Genomic DNA, 25,600 nt, shown 5'->3' on the forward strand with positions numbered 1-25,600 from the left:
GCATGGAGGAATGGGCCAAAATACCAGCAACAGTGTGTGAAAACCTTGTGAAGACTTACAGAAAACGTTTGACCTGTGTCATTGCCAACAAAGGGTATATAACAAAGTATTGAGATAAACTTTTGTTATTGACCAAATACTTATTTTACACCATAATTTGCAAATAAATTCATTAAAAATCCTACAATGTGATTTTCTGGAATTTCTTTTCTCATTTTGTCTATCATAGTTGAAGTGTACCTATGATGAAAATTACAGGCCTCTCATCTTTTTAAGTGGGAGAACTTCCACAATTGGTGGCTGACTAAATACTTTTTTGCCCCACTGTATAGATGACCTGGACCAGTGGGTTTGGCGACGAATATGTAGCAAGGGCTAGCCGACAAGAGCATACAGGTCGCAGTGGTGGGTGGTATATGGGGCTTTAGTGACAAAACGGATGGCACTGTGATAGACTGCATCCAGTTTTCTGAGTAGAGTGTTGAGGCTATTCTGTAAATGACATCGCCGAAGTTAAGGATCGGTAGGATAGTCCGTTTTACGAGGGTATGTTTGGCAGCGTGAGTTAAGGAGGCTATGTTGTGAAATAGGAAGCCGGTTCTAGATCTAATTTTGGATTGGAGATGCTTAATATTAGTCTGGAGAGTTTACACCTAGGTATTGTAGTTGTCCACATATTCTAAGTCAGAACCATCCAGGGTAGTGATGCTAGTCGGGCAGGTGTAGGCAGCGATAGGTTGTTGATTGATCGGTTGTTCTTATCGGCTGATGAGTCTGCCGATAAGAATACGGTGATTGACAGAGTCGAAAGCCTTGGCCAGGTCGATGAAGACGGCTGCACAGTACTGTCTTTTATCGAAGGTGGTTATGATATTGTTTAGTACAGCTCGGAAACAGGATTGCACAGCGGAGAAGATACGGTGGGATTCGAAATGGTCAGTGATCTGTTTGTTAACTTGGCTTTCGAAGACTTTAGAAAGGCAGGGCAGGATGGATATAGGTCTGTAACAGTTTGGGTCTAGAGTGTCACCCCCGTTGAAGAGGGGGATGACCGCGGCAGCTTTCCAATCTTTAGGAATCTCAGACGATACGAAAGAGAGGTTGAACAGACTAGTAATAGGGATTGCCACAATGGCGGCAGATCATTTTAGAGAGGGTCCAGATTGTCTAGCCCAGCTGATTTGTACGGGTCCAGGTTTTGCAGCTCTTTCAGAAGATCAGCTATCTGGATTTTGGTGAAGGAGAAGCGGGGGAGGCTTGGGCAAGTAGCTGCGGAGCTGTTGGCCGGGGTTGGGGTAGCCAGGAGGAAAGCATGGCCAGCCGTAGAGAAATGCTTCTTGAAATTCTTGATTATCGTGGCGTTATCGGTGGCGAAAGTGTTTCCTAGCCTCAGTGCAGTGGGCAGCTGGGATGAGGTGCTCTTATTCTCCATGGACTTTAGTGTCCCGGAACTTTTTGGAGTTAGAGTTACAGGATGCAAATTTCTGTTTGAAACAGCTAGCCTTTGCATTCCTAACTGACTGTGTGTATTGGTTCCTGACTTCTCTGAAAAGTTGCATATCTCAGGGACGATTCGATCCTAGTGCAGTACGCCACAGGATGTTTTTGTGCTGGTCGAGGGCAGTCAGGTCTGGAGTGAACCAAGGGCTATATCTGTTTTTAGTTCTACATTTTTTGTAAGGGGCATGCTTATTTAAGGTGGTGAGGAAATTATAATTAAAGAACAACCAGGCATCCTCTACTGACGGGATGAGGTCAAAATCCTTCCAGGATACCCGGGCCAGGTCAATTAGAAAGGCCTGCTTGCAGAAGTGTTTTAGGGAGCGTTTGACAGTGATGAGGGGTGGTCGTTTCACCGCGAACCCATAACGGATGCAGGCAACGATCGCTGAGATCCTGATTGAACACAGCAGAGGTGTATTTGGAGGGAAAGTCGGTCAGGATAATATCTATGAGGGTGCCCATGTTTACGGATTTAGGGTTGTACCTGGTGGATTCCTTGATAATTTGTGTGAGATTGTAGGACGGTGGGGGTGTTAAGCATATCCCAGGTTAGGTCACCTAATAGAACAAACTCTGAAAATAGATAGGGGGCAATCAATTCACATATGGTGTCCAGGGCACAGCTGGGAGCTGAGGGGGGTCTATAACAGGCGGCAACAGTGAGAGACATTTCTGGAGAGATTCATTTTTAAAATTAGAAGTTCGAACTGTTTGGGCATGGACCTGGAAAGTATGACAAGTATGACAGAACTTGACGGAAAATGTTGTGGTTGGGGATTGAAATTTCAGAATTTTTGGTTGCCTTCCTAAGCCAGGATTCAGACACGGCTAGGACATCACACAGGGCCTGGGTTAACCTCTACATCACCCGAGGAACAGAGGAGTAGGATGAGGGTAAGGCTAAAGGCTATCAGAACTGGTTGTCTAGTGCGTTGGGAACAGAGAATAAAAGGAGCGGATTTCTGGGCGTGGTAGGATAGATTCAAGGCATAATGTACAGACAGGAGTATGGTAGGGTGCGGGTACAGTGGAGGTAAACCTAGGCATTGAGTGACGATAAGAGAAGTTGCATCTCTGGAGGCACCAGTTATGCTAGGTGAGGTCACCGCATGTGTGGGAGGTGGGACAAAAGAGCTCTCTGAGGCATGTTGAGTGGGACTAGGGGCTCTGCAGTAAAATAAAACAAGGATAACTACCCTAAACAACATTACACAAGGCATATTGACGTTAGAGAGAGACATAAAGCGAGGCATAAAGCAATCACAGGTGTTGATTGGGAGAGGTAGCTAAGACAACAGGTAAGACAACAACAGTTAATCAGCTAAGACAATAACAGGTAAAATGTCGATGAATGGGCAGAGAGGGTCTGTTAACTACACACAGGGCCTGAGTTCGAGGCTGGGGTCGACAGATAAACAAAATAAACAAAATGGAGAACCGTGATTAATGAACAATCCAGCAGGCATCAGCTATGGAGCCAAGTGATCATAGGGTCCAGTGAACAGGAATATATGAAACAGGGAAGCCGTTAGGTAGTCGTTACTACGCTAGCTGGGAGATGCACCTGGCTCGAGGCTAACTGGTGCTAGCTTCGGGACAAGGGTCTCACCGATGTCCTGCAAAGGCCGGTTGAGGGCACATCGGATGGAATTACGTCGGCAGACCAGTCGTGATGGATCGGCGGAGCTCCATGTTGACAAAGGGTCCAGGCCAATTGGCAAAAGTAGCTGGAGTAATTTTGTTTGCTAGCCGGGAGATGCACCTGGCTCGAGGCTAACTGGTGCTAGCGTCGGGACAAGGGCATTAGCCACTATAGCCACTCCGGTGCAAAGGTCCAGAGCTTACGGCAGGAATCCGGTGATGTAGTGGCTTCTAGTCGTCTTAGTGAAGAGTCTGGGAGGCATCAGCTGTGTAGCCGAGTGATCATAGGGTCCACTGAGCAGGCCGGGAAATGGGCCTGGCTCAAGGCTAGCTTCGAGGCTGGGCCACTCGGTAGCAGCTAGCTAGCTGCGATTATCCGGTGTAATGGTCCAGAGCTTACGGCAGGAATACGGTGATGTAGTGGAGAAAAACAGTCCGATATGCTCAGGGTTGATATCGCGCCATGCAGACTGGCAGGTATTATCCAGGCAAAAAGCGGCTGGTGTCTGAGCTAAAAAGGTAAAGCAGTGGCTAACAATGACTAAATAGCTATTAGCTAATTAGCTGGTTAGCTTCTGATGGCTAGGTTCTGATGGAGGTTCTAGCTATAAGGTCTAAAAGAATAGGAGATCCGTATCACATTGGGTGAGGCGGATTGCCGGAAGGTATATTTAATTTAAACATGGAAAAAGAGATTTAAATATTTTGCAATATATACAAAAAAAGACAACAAAAAAAACATAACATTTACAAGAAACACATCATACTGCTACGCCATCTTGGATTAGAAGATAAACTTTGGATATAGCAAACTCTGAAATGATTTATTATTTCTGTGCCCACGAAAACTGTTTTCCCAGCGTAACATAAGGAGCCACTAAATGATACGTAGGTCGAGTGCATTTTCATTCACGCCTCGCTGGAAGCCCCGCCTTCCACAGGTGATGAGCGTGAGGCTCGGGTTTATTCCTAAATTTAATACCACTCTTCACCGACCCAGGAAGGGGTGGGGCCAAACAGGTGTTGCACCTCGTTTCCCTCCTTCAGGGAACAGTAATTATAGTGTTAGGTTCTAATTTTTCAGAGTAAATAACTCGCGGACACTAGAGAAGCTTAACCAAGTTTAATTCTTCACAAAGGGTCGTTACAGCTGTAATTCAGACAAAAACATGTTCTCACCATCACAAGTATATATACCCCACTTTGGACACTGCTTTTCTCCAATCCTTACATCTTCTGGTTGGGACAAGAAGAGGGTAACAGGATACTAAACCCTTATTACTCCCTTCAGGGGATCTGACCTGACCTCCTGACCTCAACCCCTCCTTCGCCTAATCCACAGATGTCCATCCGCTTCCCCTATAGCAATCCTGTGATCTCCTCCCGTCCACCCAGCACATTCCACAGCCACTCTGTCTTTCTACAGATCTCACTCCTTTATATACTCTGCGTCTGATCTATCATGTCTTTAATATCTCAATGTTCAAAGTTTAGCCCGAATCCAACAATAGTCATAAAGTTACACTCCCTTTCAGTTGGTCAACTTCGGTAAAACATACTATGGGAAAATACAATCATTCCCCATGCCGACCCAAACGGATACCAAATGAAACGGCCCATGGCAGACCACCCAGACCTGACCCCACAAGATGCGTTAGTTGTCAATTTGTTAATTGTCTTTTGTTTGAAACACTCCTGTCAATGTTGAGTAAGGACGCACACCTAATTACACATATAGAAGTAGGACTAGTCTACCTGGCCTGCGCGCAAATGTAGGCCTATAAATGTGCCCATTTGGGGATGTCTGATAGTATTTCTGATTGTCTTAACGCACCACCACTAATGAGTTGTGGAGCTTCGCAAAGTAATTTTTCTTCACCTCAAACAGCAAGTAAACAAAGTCAAATCAAAATCAACTGCGAATGACAATAGTTCCTCAAAGTATTTACGTAAAATATTTCCAGCTCTCACCCTTTCGATAACCACTCAGCATAAAAGGGGAAAAATGCAATGCTCTGATCCAGTGGAAATGTCATAAAATACCTGATTACTTCTTATCCTTTGCCAACAGCTGTGTCTGTCCCGAACTCACTGGCGGGGAAACTGTGAGGGCCCAGAATATTTTATACAATGTTGCAAGTTTCGGATGACCCAGTTGATAGTTGATACAATGTTTCAAGTTTGTTGTAGACAGGCCATGTGCAGCCAATGTGATTTCTAGGATACTTATTTTTATCAGGATATTTTCTACCTGCAGAATGCAATGTTTTTATTTGTTGGCTTTATGTAGGCTATTTTTTACATAGTTGGCAATGGCAATAAAAGTTACTTTTAGATTTGTATAATTTTCATTTAGATTTAGATAGAATGTGGATTAATCACAGACAATTTTGAGATACTATTATAAATTAAATGAAACTGTTCCACGAAAATGTGCATATGAAAAGCATAACTGGCACACAGATTGGTAGAAATGGTCAGATAAATTGGCACTCCAACTGGAAAAGGTTGCCACTGCTGGTGTAGTCAATTACTAGTCTATTAGTCTATTACTGAAAACTTCAGGAGCAGAACGGCAGAATTTACGAAGTCCAGCAGTGGGGGGGGGGGGGGGGTTCTTCTGGTGAGGTTGGGGCGGCAGCGCAGCCTAGTGGTTAGAGCGTTGGACTAGTAATTCGCAGAGTACGACCCTGCCTCACACAGGAAGCGGCGCAGGTCCTAATCCAGGCACTTGTCATCTCCCGTCTGGATTACTGCAACTCGCTGTTGGCTGGGCTCCCTGCCTGTGCCATTAAACCCCTACAACTCATCCAGAACGCCGCAGCCTGTCTGGTGTTCAACCTTCCCAAGTTCTCTCACGTCACCCCGCTCCTCCGCTCTCTCCACTGGCTTCCAGTTGAAGCTCGCATCCGCTACAAGACCATGGTGCTTGCCTACGGAGCTGTGAGGGGAACGGCACCTCTGTACCTTCAGGCTCTGATCAGGCCCTACACCCAAACAAGGGCACTGCGTTCATCCACCTCTGGCCTGCTGGCCCCCCTACCTCTGAGGAAGCACAGTTCCCGCTCAGCCCAGTCAAAACTGTTCGCTGCTCTGGCACCCCTATGGTGGAACAAGCTCCCTCACGACGCCAGGACAGCGGAGTCAATCACCACCTTCCGGAGACACCTGAAACCCCACCTCTTTAAGGAATACCTGGGATAGGATATAGTAATCTTTCTAACCCCCCCCCCCCCCCAAAAAAAAGATATAGATGTACTATTGTAAAGTGCTTGTTCCACTGGATATCATAAGGTGAATGCACCAATTTGTAAGTCGCTCTGGATAAGAGCGTCTGCTAAATGACTTAAATGTAAAAAAAATGTAAATGTAACCGAAAGGTTGCAAGATCGAATCCCCGAGCTGACAAGGTACAAATCTGTCGTTCTGCCCCTGAACAAGGCAGTTAATCCACTGTTCCTAGGCAATCATTAAAAATAAGAATTTGTTCTTAACTGACTTGCCTAGTTAAATAAAGGTAAAAAAAATAAAAAGGTAAAAAAAAAAGGTTATGTTGATGACTGGCTCCCTCTAGTCAGGTTATAGTGACGACTGGCTCCCTCTAGTCAGGTTATAGTGACGACTGGCTCCCTCTAGTCAGGTTATAGTGACGACTGGCTCCCTCTAGTCAGGTTATAGTGACGACTGGCTCCCTCTAGTCAGGTTATAGTGACGACTGGCTCCCTCTAGTCAGGTTATAGTGACGACTGGCTCCCTCTAGTCAGGTTATAGTGACGACTGGCTCCCTCTAGTCATTTGTGTGTCTTATTTATTTAATCAAATAGCGTGCTTAAAGCATCAGACAAGTTCAGTACATATAGATTTTATAAAAACACATGGGGTGATTGGTAGAAAGAACAGATGACTCTTGGTTGAACATGATTTTGGTTAGAGGTCGACCGATTAATCAGAATGGCCGATTAATTCGGGTATTTTTGCCCACCGATTTGCCGATTTAAAAAAAAAGAAAATTAGGCAAGTCAGGCAAGTCAGTTAAACACATTCTTATTTTCAATGACGGCCTAGGAACAATGGGTTAACTGCCTTGTTCAGGGGCATAACGACACATTTTTACCTTGTCAGCTCAGGGATTCAAACTAGTCCAACGCTCTAACCACCTGCTTTACGTTGCACTCCACGAGGAGCCTGCCTGTTACGCGAATGCAGTAAGAAGCCAAGGTAAGTTGCTAGCTAGCATTAAACTTATCTTATAAAAAAACAATCAATCATAATCACTAGTTAACTACACATGGTTGATGATATTACTAGTTTATCTAGCCCGTCCTGCGTTGCATATAATCGCTTAGGTGCACGTTGCTCCAACCATAAACATCAATGCCTTTCTTAAAATCAATACACAAGTATATATTTTTAAACCTGCATATTTAGTTAATATTGCCTGCTAACATGAATTTCTTTTAACTAGGGAAAATGTGTCACTTCTAGCAAACAGAGTCAGGGTATATGCAGCAGTTTGGGCCGCCTGGCTCGTTGCGAACTGTGAAGACTATTTCTTCCTAACAAAGACAGCCGACTTCGCCAAACGGGGGATGATTTAACAAAAGCGCATTTGCGAAAAATGCACAATCGTTGCACGACTGTACCTAACCATAAACATCAATGCCTTTCTTAAAATCAATACACAGAAGTATATATTTTTAAACCTGCACATTTAGCTAAAAGAAATCCAGGTTAGCAGGCAATATTAACCAGGTGAAATTGTGTCATTTTGCGTTCATTGCATGCAGTCAGGTTATATGCAACAGTTTGGGCCGCCTGGCTTTTTGCGAACTAATTTGCCAGAATTTTACATAATTATGACATAACATTGAAGGTTGTGCAATGTAACAAGAAAAACGTTTCGTTTTCGAGATGATAGTTTCTGGATTTGACCATATTAATGACCTAAGGCTCGTATTTCTGTGTGTTATTATGTTATAATTAAGTCTATAATTTGATAGAGCAGTCTGACTGAGCGATGGTGGGCAGCAGCAGGCTCGTAAGCATTCATTCAAAATAGCACTTTCGTGCGTTTTGCCAGCAGCCCTTCGCAATGCATTGCGCTGTTTATGACTTCAAGCCTGTCAACTCCCAAGATGAGGCTGGTGTAACCCATGTGAAATGGCTAGCCAGTTAGCCGGGTGCGCGCTAATAGCATTTCAAACGTCACTCGCTCTGAGACTTGGAGTAGTTTCCCCTTGCTCTGCATAGGTAACGCTGCTTCGAGGGTGGCTTTGTCGATGTGTTCCTGGTTTGAGCCCAGGTAGGAGCGAGGAGAGGGACGGAAGCTATACTGTTACACTGGCCATACTAAAGTGCCTATAAGAACATCCAATAGTCAAAGGTATATGAAATACAAATCGTATAGAGAGAAATAGTCCTATAATTCCTATAATAACTACAACCTAAAACATCTTACCTGGGAATATTGAAGACTCATGTTAAGAGGAACCACCAGCTTTCATATGTTCTCATGTTCTGAGCAAGGAACTTAAACGTTAGCTTTTTTACATGGCACATATTGCACTTTTACTTTCTTCTCCAACACTTTGTTTTTGCATTATTTAAACCAAATTGAACATGTTTCATTATTTATTTGAGGCTAAATTGATTTTATTGATGTATTATATTAAGTTAAAATAAGTGTTCATTCAGTATTGTTGTAATTGTCATTATTACAAATAAAAAAAATAAAATAATAATAATTAAAAAAATATAGATATATTTAAATTAAAAAAATAAATAAAAATAAATACAAATGTAACTAAAATAAAATAAATAATAAACAAAAAATAAAATCGCCCAATGAATCGGTATCGGCTTTTTTTGGTCCTCCAATAATCGCTATCGGCGTTGAAAAATCATAAAATCGGTCGACCTCTAATTTTGGGGCTCCTGAGTGGCACAGCGGACACTGCATATCAGTGCTTGAGGCGTCACTACAGACACCCTGGTTCAAATCCAGGCTGTATCACAACCGGCCGTGATTGGGAGTCCCATAGGGCGGCGCACAATTGGCCCAGCGTCGTCCGGGGTAGGCAGTCATTGTAAATAAGAATTGGTTCTTAACTGACTTGCCTAGTTAAATAAAAGGTTACATTTAAATAAATTTTAAAAAATGGTGTTTCATGACAAACCATTTTTTACAAATCCATCAAGACACCAACTTTGAGAAGGTTTTTAAACAAAGGTTTCAAACCAATTCATGAATGTAATTGAATCTAGGTATGTCTTGCCTTTAATGTAAGGGCATGAAAAAAAATTGACTGAATATTATACAATGACTTATCAACAGCTCTAATAATTTGCCCCCACAGGAAATCTTCACTGGCAATTATAGAATATACTATATAGCCTCAAAATCTGTTTAAAACAATAATTTTGACCTCATGGATGGCCAGTCTTTGTATTCATAGTGTAGTGAATTCAGGTGGTAGCCCTGAGCTGAACTCAAACCTGGGTCCAGCGACTGTCAAGCCAACACCTTATAACTGTTACGCCAAGATGTCTGAACTTCTTAACGAGGTCGTTAGGTGTTGGGTTACGGTTGATACAATAGCTTTCTCTATGAATTTGAGAGTGGTTACATTTCTCCTTCCCCCATCCCTCAGCTGTTTACCAAACCAAGCCTCTGGGCAGCCATTTTGTTGCGGTTTATAAAACCCACACAACCCAGCAATCTGCAGATCAAACAATAACAAATCTGTCATTCCACCTCCACCGGGTGGGTATAATTTGTTGAACGTTTCAACTGGAATCCGTTCCAAAAGCTCCGCAAATGTCAAGGTTGCCAACCAACAACGCATACAAAGTCGTATAACGATAGAATGAGATACTGGGTAGGGAGTGAGCAATGTAATAACGTTTTTCACTCACCACGTTTATCCCGAAAAATGTCTCTTCGTTCTGGTAGCCTCCACCATTCCTCGTTCGTTGGTTTAGTTATTATTTCCGGTGTTCCTGCATTCGCCGGTGAACTCTGTTGCGCCTCAATTAGGGAATCGCTATGGTTGAAATGTAACTAATGACTGCCAGCCCCAGTATTTTATTAGCTAGGTGGATTGTACACAATTGTTACCGATGATACTGTATATACCAGCCTACTCGTATTACAGAAACATACATTGTATTTTGCCATGTTCTCTCTGTGTTACTCCTGGTTCCCAAATATCAGCTAACTTGTGTCTGTGTCGATGTTGTTTAGTTCAACTTGCCTAGTTAAATAAAGATTAAATAAAATAGAACGTATACAATATGCTTTGACCTATTTCAGGTAACCTAAAGATGCTTGATTCACTATAGTTGCTTTTGAAGAACTTTCCAGTCGTTTGTGCTTTACATTACGATTTTTGAACGTCTGTTTATTGGACATATATATTAGTGTCTTATAAAAAAGGGCAAAGAATGTAAAGCATCCCATCTGTTTTAAGGTTATAGTGTGTATGTGTGTGGTGTAGTTCCTCTTGATGTCCACTAGGTGTCAGCACAGCTTCAATAATGTCACACCAGGGTCACAACATGTTTTCATGTGTAACCTTACAGTGAAATGCTGACTGACAAGCCCTTAACCAACAATTTCGTTTTAAGAAAAATATGTGTTAAGTAAAAAATAAGAAATAAAATTAACTAATAATTAAAGAGCAGTAGTAAAATCAAAATAGCGAGGCTTTATACATAGGTACCGGTTTGTCGAGGTAATTGAGGTGTTCCTTTCAATTCCAGTGGTGTAAATTACTTAACAAAAAATGTTTTTAAACTACTCCACTACATTCCGTTTATATATCTGTTGATTTTGTATCTGTACTTTTACTCTTTCTGTTTCTTTACAACTTGAAATTTTACTTCACTACATTTCTAAATAAAAAAATGTATTTTTTACTCTATACAGTTTCCCTGGCACACAAAAGTACTTGTTCATTTCAAATGCTGAGCCGGACAGGAAAATGGTCCAATTCACACACTTATCAAGACAACATCCTTGGTCATCCCTACTGCCTCAGATCTAGCGGACTCACTAAACACATGCTTCATTTGTAAATTATGTCTGATTGTTGGAGTGTTCCCCTGGTTCTTTTTTAAATAAAATAACAGAATCGTGCTGTCTGGTTTGCTTAATATATGATGGAAGGTCAAATAATTGATACTTTTACCACTGATACTTAATTAAGTATATTTTAGCAATGACGTTTAATTAGTATTTTACTGGGTGAATTTCACTTTTACTTGAGACATTTTCTATAAACGTCATCTTAATATTGTAACTTTTTCTCTTCATTTGCCTACTACTGTCTATAAGCTATCATACCATGTGGGTTTTTTCTTGGGGACCAGGTATCGGAACGCCTTTGAAGGGTCTACAAAGCATGCCCCCCAGGTAAAAGTTGCCTTTTGCAGACAAGGATTGTATTGTTACTCCACGACATAATATGTTATCACAACTCTATTAAAAGGACATTCTACACAAAGTGTCACTTCATTCCTTTTAATTCATGGGAACTAGTCCCTACCGCCCTACACACCTCCAGTTAGCTCTTTCATGATAACAAAAGGCAACATCAAAAATGGCTCTCTAAAAATCTACTCTTCTTGGACTTGAACTCCCAAACTCTGGTTTGGGGAGCAACCACCATAACCACTACTCCACCGTACAGACAGAGTCATAATGTTAAGGGGTCCTTCAAAATGCACGCATCAAAGACAACATTTCAGAGGTTGGAGAACGGTGTGGGGGCTTGTACTTCTTGGACCTATCGACCGTTCCTCAATCTTCTTCTGATGACTACAATCAGAGATTATGAATCTTCAAAACCTACACTATAGGATGGATGTGTTTAGGAATGGGGGACGAAATTTCAAAGGTACCTGTTTCCAATTACCAGCAAATACACCCTAGAAATGTTACACCCTCATCTTAATATTGCAACGTTTTCCCTTCATTTGCCTACTACTGTCTATAAGCTATCATACCATGTGGGTTTTTTCTTGGGGACCAGGTATCGGAACGCCTTTGAAGGATCTACAAAGCATCCCCCCCCTGCCTTTTGCAGAGATATTTTGTATCAAATCCATCTTAAAGTTTGTTACTCCATGACATAATCTGATATCACAACACTATTGAAATGACATACTTTACAATGTGACTGGAGTCTTAGACCATATTTTTTGCCCTTCCTCTGACACTGCCTAGTATATACAGTAGATCCTGGATGGCAGTAAGCTTCTAGTCAATGATGTACTCGGCCGTACGCAATCAAATTTGATTCATTAAGTCCTTTCAACATCAGCCGATGTCACAAAGTGCTGTACAGAAACCCAGCCTAAAACCCCAAACAGCAAGCAATACAGATGCACAGTGACTAGGAAAAACTCCCTAGAAAGGCAGGAACCTAGGAAGAAACCTAGAGAGGAACCAGGCTCTGAGGGGTATCCAGTCCTCTTCTGGCTGTGCCGGGTGGAGATTATAACAGAACATGGGCAAACGTTCATAGATGACCAGCAGGCTGAAATAATTATAATCACAGTGGTTCAAGAGGGTGCAACAGGTCAGCATCTTAGGAGTAAATGTCAGGTCTGGGACAAGGTAGCACGTCCGGTGAACAGGTCAGGGTTCCGTAGCCGCAGGCAGAACAGTTGAAACTGGAGCAGCAGCATGACCAGGTGGACTGGGGACAGCAAGGAGTGATCAGGCCAGGTAGTCGTGAGACGTGGTCCCAGGGCTCAGGTCCTCCAGGATAGAAGGGAGAAGGAGAGAGTGAATTAGAGGGAGCATACTTAAATTCACACGGGACACTGGATACGACAGGATAAATACTCCAGGTATATCTGACTGACCCTAACCCCCCTACACAAACTATTGCAACGTAAATAATGGGGGCTGAGACAGGAGTGGTCGGGAGACACTGTGGCCCCTTACAACGATACACCCTCAGTAGCGCCTTACGGTCGGATGCCGAGCAGTTGCCATACCAGGAGGTGATGCAACCTGTCAGGATGCTCTCGACGGTACAGCTGTAAATCCTTTTGAAGATCTGAGTATCCTTTCCAAATCTTTTCTGTCTCCTGAGTGGGAATATGTTTTGTCGCACCCTCTTCACAACTGTCTTGGTGTGCTTGGACCATGTTCGTTTGTTGGCGATGTGGACACCAAGGAACTTGAAGCTCTCAACCTGCTCCACTACAGCCCCATCGATGAGAATGGGGGCATGTTCGGTCATCCTTTTCCTGTAGACAACAATCACCTCCTTTGTGTTGGTCACGTTGAGGGAGAGGTTGTTGTCTTCGCCCCACACGGTCAGGTCTCTGACCTCCTCCCTATAGGCTGTCTCATCGTTGCCGGTGATCAGGCCTACCACTGTTGTCATCAGCAAACATAATGATGGTGTTGGAGTCGTGCCTGGCTGTGCAGAATTGAGTGAACAGAGTACAGGAGGGGACTGAGCACAGACCCTTGAGGGGCCCCCGTGTTGAGGATAAGCGTGCCGGATGTGTTAACTATCCTTACCAGCTGGGGGCGGCCCGTCAGGAAGTCCAGAATCCAGTTCCAGAGGGAGGTGTTTAGTACCAGGGTCTTTTGCTTAGTGATCAGCTTTGTTGGCACTATGGTGTTGAACGCTGAGTTGTAGTCAATGAGCAGCATTCTCACAGAGGGGATCCTTTTGTCCAGGTGAGAGGGTAGTGTGGAGCGCAATAGAGATTGCATCATCTGTGGATCTGTTGGGCCAGTATGCCAATTGGATTGGGTCTAGGGTTTCCGGCATGATTGCTTGATGTCAGCCACTACCAGCCTTTCAAAGGACTTCATGGCTACCAATGTGAGTGCTATGGGGCGCTAATAATTTAGGCAGGTTACCTTTGCTTTCTTGGGCACAGGGACTATGGTGGTCTGTTTGAAAGATGTAGGTATTACAGACTCGGTCAGGGAGAGGTTGAAAATGTCAGTGAAGACACTTGCCTGGTAATCAGTCTGGGCCCGCGGCTGTGGGAATGTTTACCTGTTTAAAAGTCTTGCGCACATCGGCTATGGAGAGCGTGATCCCACATTCATCCAGAACAGCTGGTGCTCTCGTGCATGCTTCAGTGTTGCGTTGCTCGAAGCGAGCATAAAAGGCTTTTAGCTCATTTGGTAGGTTCTTGTCACCAGCCAGCTCGTGGCTGGGTTTCCCTTTGTAGTCATGAATATTTTCCACGCCCTTTCACATCCAACAAGCATCAGAGGCGGTGTAGTAGGATTCAATCTTAGTCCTGTATTGACACTTCAGGACAAGTCTCTGAATTTCCTTGAGTGGGCCAGCCAGAACTGTGACTTGAACCCAATCGAACATCTCTGGAGAGACCTGAAAATAGCAGTGCAGCAACGCTCTCCATCGAACTTGACAGAGATTGAGAGGATCTACAGAGAAAAATGGGAGAACCTCCCCAAATACAAGTGTGGCAAGCTTGTAGCATCAGACCCAAGGCTGTAATCGCTGTCAAAGGTGGTTCAACAAAGTACTGATTAAAGGGTCTGTATACCTATGTAAATTTGATCAAATTTTGATTTAATAAATTGGAAATCATTTCTAAAAGTCACACCCTGATCTGTTTCACCTTTCCTGTGATGGTCTCCACCCCCTCCAGGTGTCGCTTATTATCCCTAGCCTCTGTGCCAGTTTGTCTTGTATGCTTTTAAAGGCAACCAGCGTTTCCCTTACTCCTGCTCCTATTCTCTTTTGCTAGTCCTCACGTTTTTTTTACCCTTGCCTGTTTTCTGGACTCCATACCTGCCTGCCTGACCATTCTGCTTGCCCTGACCTCAAGCCTGCCTGCCACTCTGTACCTCCTGGACTCTGAACTGGTTGACATTTTGCCTTTCCATGACCACTCTTGCCTAGCCCTTTAGGATTGTTTAATAAATATCAAGACAAACCATCTGCCTCCCGTGTCTGCATCTGGGTCTCGCTTTGTGCTCTTATACTAAACCTGCTTTTGCTTTGACATTGTTCGCTATTGTGTGTAGATTGATGAGAGAACCAATGTAATCAATTGTAGAAGGCTGTAACGTAACAAAATGTCAAACAAGTCAAGGGGTCTGAATACTTTCCGAAGCACTGTAAATATTGATAAGTCACCTTGTACTGTTGGGTTATATTTTCTTAAACTTAATGTGATGCATAGGTTATGGGTAAATTAATGTTAAACATAACAGGTTTGTATTGTACTAACATGGATTGAGCTACATATAATAATGTGTGACTAACTGGAGGGTTACTGGAGTGTAGGCTGAGTAGACTCGTGACACACACACACACACACACACAATGCCTGGTTGTGGGGCCACTCAAGGAAAGGTGTATGTGAGGAACTGATAGAGGGGAAAATGGCTGTCGCATAAGAACAGGCACTGTCCTTGGGTGTCTGACTCTCGGGTACACACACGAAGATAAGCTAGAAGACAACTATGCTTGGCAACAAAGATGCGTCTACAGGCTGCACGCCAACGATAGGCTGGAGTAAGTCTAAACCACACCCAAGCCTCTACTATGACAGGCCCTCAGGGAGAGGGAACTAAGTCTGTCAAGAAGTATTTCAAGAAAAACTTGTGATGTCATTCCAGTTCTCTGTCTACCCTGCGTGGTGTCACAGTGAGCCCGTATATACGAACATCATATTTACCATTCAAGTGTTTGCATTAATTAAAGTACAAAGAAATCAGAAGTTACTCTGTGCTGACTATTTTTGTTCTGATACCAGATTCGAATTGACGCGAACCCAACAGTACCAAATATGTTTTAAACCATATAGTTACATTCAGAAATGGTAGGTTGAGACTAATACAGTCAGGATAGTATAACTTATCCCATCATACCCAGGACATTTAGTACAGTCTTCCAATACATTAGATTAATCAAGAGTCAATATCTTACTACCATTATGATAATTAAGGCTTTTTAATGCCACTGATGGTAAACACAAAAATCATTTTTCATCAATATAATGGTTAACGTTCTTTGTAGAAGTTGTAGAAAGGAAAATACCTACTGTAGCTATGTAGGCTTCCTGCTGGCTGCCAATTGTCACTCAAAAAACCATAAGAATAGGTTGTTTTTTAAATTACAAATTAAACTAGCATGTGCATTTCTCTAAGAAGCTAGAGGTAAATTTCAGTCAGATTACTCAAAAACGAAACCAAAAAAACAAGTTCACTGAAATCCACTATCATTCGCTTATGCCAGCTTAACCATAACCCATCTATACAGTTCAGTATAGCAATATTATGGCATTATCGGGGTACTGTTACTTTAATTACATTTAACTATAAAAAAAATTACCGGGGGGAAATCACGTGACCCTTGATCGAGATGACTGCATGAACTAAGAGCTCCGCACAAGTAGTTTCCAATTCCTAATCTTACCTCCACTTCAAGTTAAAACTCCTTTAGCTTTAGTCAGAAAGTCATGGCGCCTACAAAAGGCGATGTTACAAGTGACATTTTTACCCTGACTCGAGCATTAGTGGCGGAAAACTCCAAGAAGCAGCTAGCTTTAGAAAAAGCTAGCGCAATTAGCCAGAAGCAAGAGGACCCGTTCCCCCACAAGGCCCAACTTCGCACTCTGTCGAAGACATCCTTTCTGAACTGAGATCCCAACGTACAGAGCTCAACATTAAATTAGATGCCATTAACGCTCAGCTCAGTGCGATAGGGTGCAACGTGACAATCCTGGAAAATGCTTGGCCTGACATCAACAACAAGAACCATCAACGCGGGGCGCCTGGACGAGGCAGAGGGGCGAATCCTATCCATGGAAAACTTACTGACAGACGCCATGGAAACAATAGCATATGCTAAAAACAAAATAGAGCATCTGGAAGAGAAAACAGAGGACCTGGAAAACAGCGGGCGAAGGAATAACAGGGCTCTATTAAACCAGGCTGAAAAAGAAGAGAAACATGCCAATGATCCGCTACCTACAAGACAAACTCCCCGAGTGGCTCCACCTGTCCACCGACAGGCCCATAGAACGAGAGAGCTCACCGAGCACTGAGGCCCCCACCAGCAGCCAGACAACCACCGCGCCCAATCACCATACGTTTCCTGAGATTCACCGACAAGGAACGAGTCCTACAGGCGGCGAAAATCAACACCATGACAGTGGGAAACGCCAAACTCACTTTACACCAGGACCTGTCAGCTGGAATACGCCGAGAGTTTGACGGGGTGAAGAAATACTCTATTGACCGAGGCATCTTTAGGGGATTCAAATACCCAAACGAGCTCAGGATTCTTCACCAAGGAGCCCTGCGACACTTCAAAACTCTAGGAGGCAAAACGTTATTAGAAAGACAATCCTGGTCAATGAGAAATGGACCAATGACTAAATGCGATTACTGTTATTACTAAAGGAGGGAAGACAACATAAAGCCGACATCCAAAGACCCACGCGCCCCGCTAAATGTCATTATAGCCGTCTAATCTATATTTATTTTCCTTTAGCTGAGAGGGATAGGCTCTATAGCCTGACCTAGGCCTACTAACGTTTCAGCCTACTTTTATTTCCCTTTTTTGGTGCTATTATTACTATGTCCCTTGGGGGAGGTATATGTAGGCTAGGCTATAGATTTTATTTTCTCCCTCTTTTAATGTGGTCTGGATGGGGGCTACGTTGTAATTTACTCAATGTGGGGCGGAGAGGAGAGGATGAGGCATTTCTTTGGTGGGTGGGGGAGACGTTGTGTGTTGCTAACTGTTCCCTTTTTTTGGGGAACAGAATTGAGACTGGGCGGGGGGAGTAATAGATCCAACGGGATATGTCGAGTTGTTTGGGAACTCGGCTGGGGTGTTCAGAGATTGTTATTTTATGTGAACGCAGCTGTAACTATTATCCACCTTTACCCAGAGATGACTTGCACTAATGTTCGATGACGACGACTAGTACCTTAAATCTCTTGACATGGAACTGCCATGGTCTAGGTCATGCAATATAACGGAAAAAGATACTATTTTCTCTAGAAAAGGAAAAAAGCAGACATTGCACTATTACAAGAGACACACCTCTGTGATGCCGAACATGCCAAACTCCGCAGAGCCTGGGTGGGACTGGTGTATTTCCCATCTTTCAAATCAAACAGTAGAGGTACAGCCATACTTAGCCATTAGAATGTTCCATTCATAATTGACAAAAACATATCTGATCCGGAGGGGAGATTTATTTAGAAAACTGGGTTACTTTATTGGCAACCAATTACTATCTTAAACATATACGCCCCTAATACAGATACTCCTGCTTTCATGTCAAAAATGATAACCCTGCTCAATGAGCATTGTGCTTCCTTTGGAGGGCTGGCCGGAGATCTTAATTGTACCCTCAACCCAACCCTGGACAAATCATCTCAAGTCCCCATAGATCTGCAAAGATCTCCGGCAGCCTCTGGAACTGCCGGTCTGCGGCCAACAAGGCAGAGTTCATCTCAACCTATGCTACCCTCCAGTCCCTCGACTTCTTGGCGCTGACGGAAACATGGATTACCAGAGATAACACTGCTACTCCTACTGCTCTCTCCTCGTCTGCCCACGTGTTCTCGCATACCCTGAGAGCATCTGGCCAGCGGGGTGGTGGCACTGGAATCCTCATCTCTCCCAAGTGAACATTCTCTCTTTCTCCCCTGACCCATCTGTCTATCGCCTCCTTTGAATTCCATGCTGTCACAGTTACCAGCCCTTTCAAGCTTAACATCCTTATCATTTATCGCCCTCCAGGTTCCCTAGGAGAGTTCATCAATGAGCTTGACGCCTTGATAAGTTCCTTTCCTGAGGATGGCTCACCTCTCACAGTTCTGGGTGACTTTAACCTGTTGGGGATAGGGGGCAGTATTTACACGGCCGGATAAAAAACGTACCCGATTTAACCTGTTAGGGCTAGGGGGCAGTATTGACACGGCTGTATAAAAACGTACCCGATTTAATCTGGTTACTACTCCTGCCCAGTAACTAGAATATGCATATAATTATTGGCTTTGGATAGAAAACACTCCAAAGTTTCTAAAACTGTTTGAATGGTGTCTGTGAGTATAACAGAACTCAAATGGCAGGTCAAATCCTGAGAAGATTCTGTACAGGAAGTACCCTGTCTGACCATTTCTTGGCCTTCTTTGTCATCTCTATCCAAAACAAAGGATCTCTGCTGTTAACCTGTTATGGCTAGGGGGCAGTATTTTCACGGCTGGATAAAAAACATACCCGATTTAATCTGGTTACCACTCCTACCCAGTAACTAGAATATGCATATACTTATTACATATGGATAGAAAACACCCTAAAGTTTCTAAAACTGTTTGAATGGTGTCTGTGAGTATAACAGAACTCAAATGGCAGGTCAAAACCTGAGAGATTCCTTTACAGGAAGTGGCCTGTCTGACCATTTCTTGAACTTCTTTTCCATCTCTATCTTTTACTAAGGATCTCTGCTCTAACGTGACACTTCCTACTTCGTCCATAGGCGCTCAGAGCCCGGGAAAAAACAGAATGTCGTCATCCCAGCCCCAGGCTGAAACACATTATCGCCTTTCTCAAGTGGCCGATCAAGGGACTCTGGGCTTAGGCGCGTGACCCGACCGCCCCCGCCTTTGTGATTTTTTCCTCTGTTTGCCGAAAAGGAGATTCCCTGTCGGAATATTATCGCTTTTCTGCGAGAAAAATGGCGTAAAATTTGATTTTAAACAGCGGTTGACATGCTTCGAAGTACGGTAATGGAATATTTAGAATTTTTTTGTCACGAATTGCGCCATGCGCGCGACCCTTCTTTACCATTTCGGATAGTGTCTGGAACGCACGAACAAAACGGCGCTATTCGGATATAACGATGGATTATTTTGGACCAAACCAACATTTGTTATTGAAGTGGCAGTCCTGGGAGTGCATTCTGACGAAGACAACAAAAGGTAATGAAACTTTTATAATAGTAAAGCTGATATTGGTGAGTGCTAAACTTGCCGGGTGTCTAAATAGCTAGCCCGTGATGCCTGGGCTATGTACTTAGAATATTGCAAAATGTGCTTTCACCAAAAAGCTATTTTAAAATCGGACATATCGAGTGCATAGAGGAGGTCTGTATCTATAATTCTTAAAATAATTGTTATGCTTTTTGTGAACGTTTATCGTGAGTAATTTAGTAAAATGTTAGCGAATTCCCCGGAAGTTTGCGGGGGGTATGCTAGTTCTGAACGTCACATGCTAATGTAAAAAGCTGGTTTTTGATATAAATATGAACTTGATTGAACAAAACATGCATGTATTGTATAACATAATGTCCTAGGGTTGTCATCTGATGAAGATCATAAAAGGTTAGTGCTGCATTTAGCTGTCTTCTGGGTTTTTGTGACATTATATGCTAGCTTGAAAAATGGGTGTCTGATTATTTCTGGCTTGGTACTCTGCTGACATAATCTAATGTTTTGCTTTCGTTGTAAAGCCTTTTTGAAATCGGACAGTGTGGTTAGATAAAGGAGAGTCTTATCTTTAAAATGCTGTGAAATAGTCATATGTTTGAAAAATTGAAGTTTTTGTATTTTAGAGGAGTTTGTATTTCGCGCCACGCCCATCATTGGATATTGGAGCAGGTGTTAAGTGACACTTCCTACGGCTCCAATGGGCTCTCGGAAGGCGGCAAAAAGCTGAATCGTGGCTTTGCAGGCTCTGGCTGAAAAAAAGTAGCGAGTTTGGGTAGTGGCTGGTTACAGTACTGTGAGACTCAGGCGCGTGCCCACGTCGACCGAATGCTTTGTTTTCTTTCCTCTGTTTACCTAAACGCAGATTCCCGGTCGGAATATTATCGCTTTTTTAGGAGAAAAATGGCATAAAAATTGACTTTAAACAGCGGTTGACATGCTTCGAAGTACGGTAATGGAATATTTAGAATTTTTTTGTCACAAATTGCGCCATGCTCGTGACCCTTATTTACACTTCGGATAGTGTCTTGGAACGCACGAACAAAACGCCGCTATTTGGATATAACGATGGATTATTTTGGACCAAACCAACATTTGTTATTGAAGTAGCAGTCCTGGGAGTGCATTCTGACGAAGACAACAAAGTTAATCAAACTTTTGCAATAGTAAATCGGAGTTTGGTCAGGGCTAAACTTGGTCGGTGTCTAAATGGCTTGCCGTGATGGCTGGGCTATCTACTGAGAATATTGCAAAATGTGCTTTCACCGAAAAGCTATTTTAAAATCGGACACCTCGATTGCACAAAGGAGTGCTGTATCTATAATTCTTTAAAAAATTGTTATGTTTTTTGTGAACGTTTATCGTGAGTAATTTAGTAAATTCACCGGAGGTTTGCGGGGGGTATGCTAGTTCTGAACGTCACATGCTATTGTAAAAAGCTGGTTTTTGATATAAATATGAACTTGATTGAACAAAACATGCATGTATTGTATAACATAATGTCCTAGGTGTGTCATCTGATGAAGATCATCAAAGGTTAGTGCTGCATTTAGCTGTCTTCTGGGTTTTTGTGACATTATATGCTAGCTTGAAAAATGGGTGTCTGATTATTTCTAGCTGGGTACTCTGCTGACATAATCTAATGTTTTGCTTTCGTTGTAAAGCCTTTTTGAAATCGGACAGTGTGGTTAGATTAACGAGAGTCTTGTCTTTAAAATGCTGTAAAATAGTCATATGTTTGAGAAATTGAAGTAATAGCATTTCTAAGGTATTTGAATAACGCGCCACTGGATTACACTGGCTGTTGCGTAGGTGGGACGAATTCGTCCCGCCTAGCCCAGAGAGGTTAATCTGGTTACTACTCCTGCCCAGTAACTACAATATGCATATAATTATTGGCTTTGGATAGAAAACACCCTAAAGTTTCTAAAACTGTTTGAATGGTGTCTGTCAGTATAACAGAACTCATATGGCAGGCAAAAACCTGAGAAGATTCTCACCAGGAAGTGGCCTGTCTGACAAGGTGTTGTTGTTCTTGTCTCTGTTTATTGAAGACTCAGGATCTTAGCTGTAACGTGACACTTCCTACGGTTCCCATAGGCTCTCAGAACCCGGGAAAAAGCTGAATGACGTAATTCAATGCCCAGGCTGAAACACATTTGCTCGTTTGGCAAGTGCTCTATCAGACGGCCATTAGACGAGGCTCGTGCATGAGTGGATAGCATGCTTTTACTTTTCTCTCGTTGAATGTAAACAGGCTTTGCCGGTCGGAATATTATCGCTTTTTTATGAGAAAAGTGGCATAAAAATGGATTTTAAACAGCGGTTGCCATGCTTCGAAGTACGGTAATGGAATATTTCGATTTTTTTTGTCACGAAATGCGCAATGCTCGTAACCCTTATTTACGATTCGGATAGTGTCTTGAACGCACGAACAAAACGCCGCTGTTGGAACATAACTATGGATTATTTTGGACCAAACCAACATTTGTTATTGAAGTAGAAGTCCTGGGAGTGCATTCTGACGAAGACAACAAAGGTAATAACATTTTTCTTATAGTAAATCTGACTTTGGTGAATGCTAAACTTGCTGGGTGTCTAAATAGCTAGCCCTGTGATGCACGGCTATCTACTTAGAATATTGCAAAATGTGCTTTCACCGAAAAGCTATTTTAAAATCGGACATATCGAGTGCATAGAGGAGTTCTGTATCTATAATTCTTAAAATAATTGTTATGTTTTTTGTGAACGTTTATCGTGAGTAATTTAGTAAATTCACCGGAAGTGTTCGGTGGGAATGCTAGTCACATGCTAGTCACCTGCTAATGTAAAAAGCTGGTTTTTGATATAAATATGAACTTGATTGAACAGACATGCATGTACTGTATAACATAATGTCCTAAGATTGTCATCTGATGAAGATCATCAAAGGTTAGTGCTGCATTTAGCTGTGGTATGGGTTTATGTGACATTATATGCTAGCTTGAAAAATGGGTGTCTGATTATTTCTGGCTGGGTACTCTGCTGACATAATCTAATGTTTTGCTTTCGTTGTAAAGCCTTTTTGAAATCGGACAGTGTGGTTAGATTAACGAGAGTCTTGTCTTTAAAATGCTGTAAAATAGTCATATGTTTGAGAAATTGAAGTAATAGCATTTCTAAGGTATTTGAATAACGCGCCACGGGATTCAACTGGCTGTTGAGTAGGTTGGACGCAAGCGTCCCACCTAGCCCATAGAGGATAACCTCCCCACGTCTACCTTTGACTCATTCCTCTCTGCCTCCTTCTTTCCACTCCTCTCCTCTTTTGACCTCACCCTCTCACCTTACCCCCCCCCCCCCCACTCACAAGGCAGGCAATACGCTTGACCTCATCTTTACTAGATGCTGTTCTTCCACTAATCTCATTGCAACTCCCCTCCAAGTCTCCGACCACTACCTTGTATCCTTTTCCCTCTCGCTCTCATCCAACACTTCTCACTCTGCCCCTACTCGGATGGTATTGCACCGTCCCAACCTTCGCTCTCTCTTTCCCGCTACTCTCTCCTCTTCCATCCTATCATCTCTTCCCTCTGCTCAAACCTTCACCAACCTATCTCCTGATTCTGCCTCCTCAACCCTCCTCTCCTCCCTTTCTGCATCCTTTGACTCTCTATGTCCCCTATCCTCCAGGCCGGCTCGGTCCTCCCCTCCTGCTCCGTGGCTCGACGACTCATTGCGAGCTCACAGAACAGGGCTCCGGGCAGCCGAGCGGAAATGGAGGAAAACTCGCCTCCCTGCGTACCTGGCATCCTTTCACTCCCTCCTCTCTACATTTTCCTCTTCTGTCTCTGCTGCTAAAGCCACTTTCTACCACTCTAAATTCCAAGCATCTGCCTCTTGCCACCTTCTCCTCCCTCCTGAATCCTCCTCCCCCTCCCCCCCCCCCCCTCCTCCCTCTCTGCGGATGACTTCGTCAACCATTTTGAAAAGAAGGTCGACGACATCCGATCCTCGTTTGCTAAGTCAAACGACACCGCTGGTCCTGCTCACACTGCCCTACCCTGTGCTTTGACCTCTTTTTCCCCTCTCTCTTCAGATGAAATCTCGCGTCTTGTGACGGCCGGCCGCCCAACAACCTGCCCGCTTGACCCTATCCCCTCCTCTCTTCTCCAGACCATTTCCGGAGACCGTCTCCCTTACCTCACCTCTCTCATCAACTCATCCTTGACTGCTGGCTACATCCCTTCCGTCTTCAAGAGAGCGAGAGTTGCACCCCTTCTGAAAAAACCTACACTCGATCCCTCCGATGTCAACAACTACAGACCAGTATCCCTTCTTTCTTTTCTCTCCAAAACTCTTGAACGTGCCGTCTTTGGCCAGCTCTCCTGCTATCTCTCTCAGAATGACCTTCTTGATCCAAATCAGTCAGGTTTCAAGACTGGTCGTTCAACTGAGACTGCTCTTCTCTGTGTCACGGAGGCTCTCCGCACTGCTAAAGCTAACTCTCTCTCCTCTGCTCTCATCCTTCTAGAACTATCTGCTGCCTTTGATACTGTGAACCATCAGATCCTCGTCTCCACCCTCTCCGAGTTGGGCATCTCCGGCGTGGCCCACGCTTGGATTGTGTCCTACCTGACAGTTCGCTCCTACCAGGTGGCGTGGCGAGAATCTGTCTCCGCACCACGTGCTCTCACCACTGGTGTCCCCCAGGGCTCTGTTCTAGGCCCTCTCCTATTCTCGCTATACACCAAGCCACTTGGCTCGTCATATCCTCACATGGTCTCTCCTATCATTGCTATGCATACGACACACAATTAACCTTCTCCTTTCCCCCTTCTGATAACCAGGTGGCGAATCGCATCTCTGCATGTCTGGCAGACATATCAGTGTGGATGACGGATCACCACCTCAAGCTGAACCTCGGCAAGATGGAGCTGCTCTTCCTCCCAGGGAAGGACTGCCTGTTCCATGATCTCGCCATCACGGTTGACAACTCCATTGTGTCCTCCTCCCAGAGTGCTAAGAACCTTGGCGTGACCCTGGACAACACCCTGTCATTCTCCACTAACATCAAGGCGGTGACCCGATCCTGTAGGGTCATGCTCTACAACATTCGCAGAGTATGACCATGCCTCACACAGGAAGCGGCGCAGGTCCTAATCCAGGCACTTGTCATCTCCCGTCTGGATTACTGCAACTCGCTGTTGGCTGGGCTCCCTGCCTGTGCCATTAAACCCCTACAACTCATCCAGAACACCGCAGCCCGTCTGGTGTTCAACCTTCCCAAGTTCTCTCACGTCACCCCGCTCCTCCACTCTCTCCACTGGCTTCCAGTTGAAGCTCGCATCCGCTACAAGACCATGGTGCTTGCCTACGGAGCTGTGAGGGGAACGGCACCTCCGTACCTTCAGGCTCTGATCAGGCCCTACACCCAAACAAGGGCACTGCGTTCATCCACCTCTGGCCTGCTCGCCTCCCTACCTCTGAGGAAGCACAGTTCCTGCTCAGCCCAGT

This window comes from Salmo salar, chromosome 02, assembly GCF_965601325.2.
Source record: "Salmo salar chromosome 02, fSalSal1, whole genome shotgun sequence".
Lineage (NCBI taxonomy): Eukaryota > Metazoa > Chordata > Actinopteri > Salmoniformes > Salmonidae > Salmo > Salmo salar.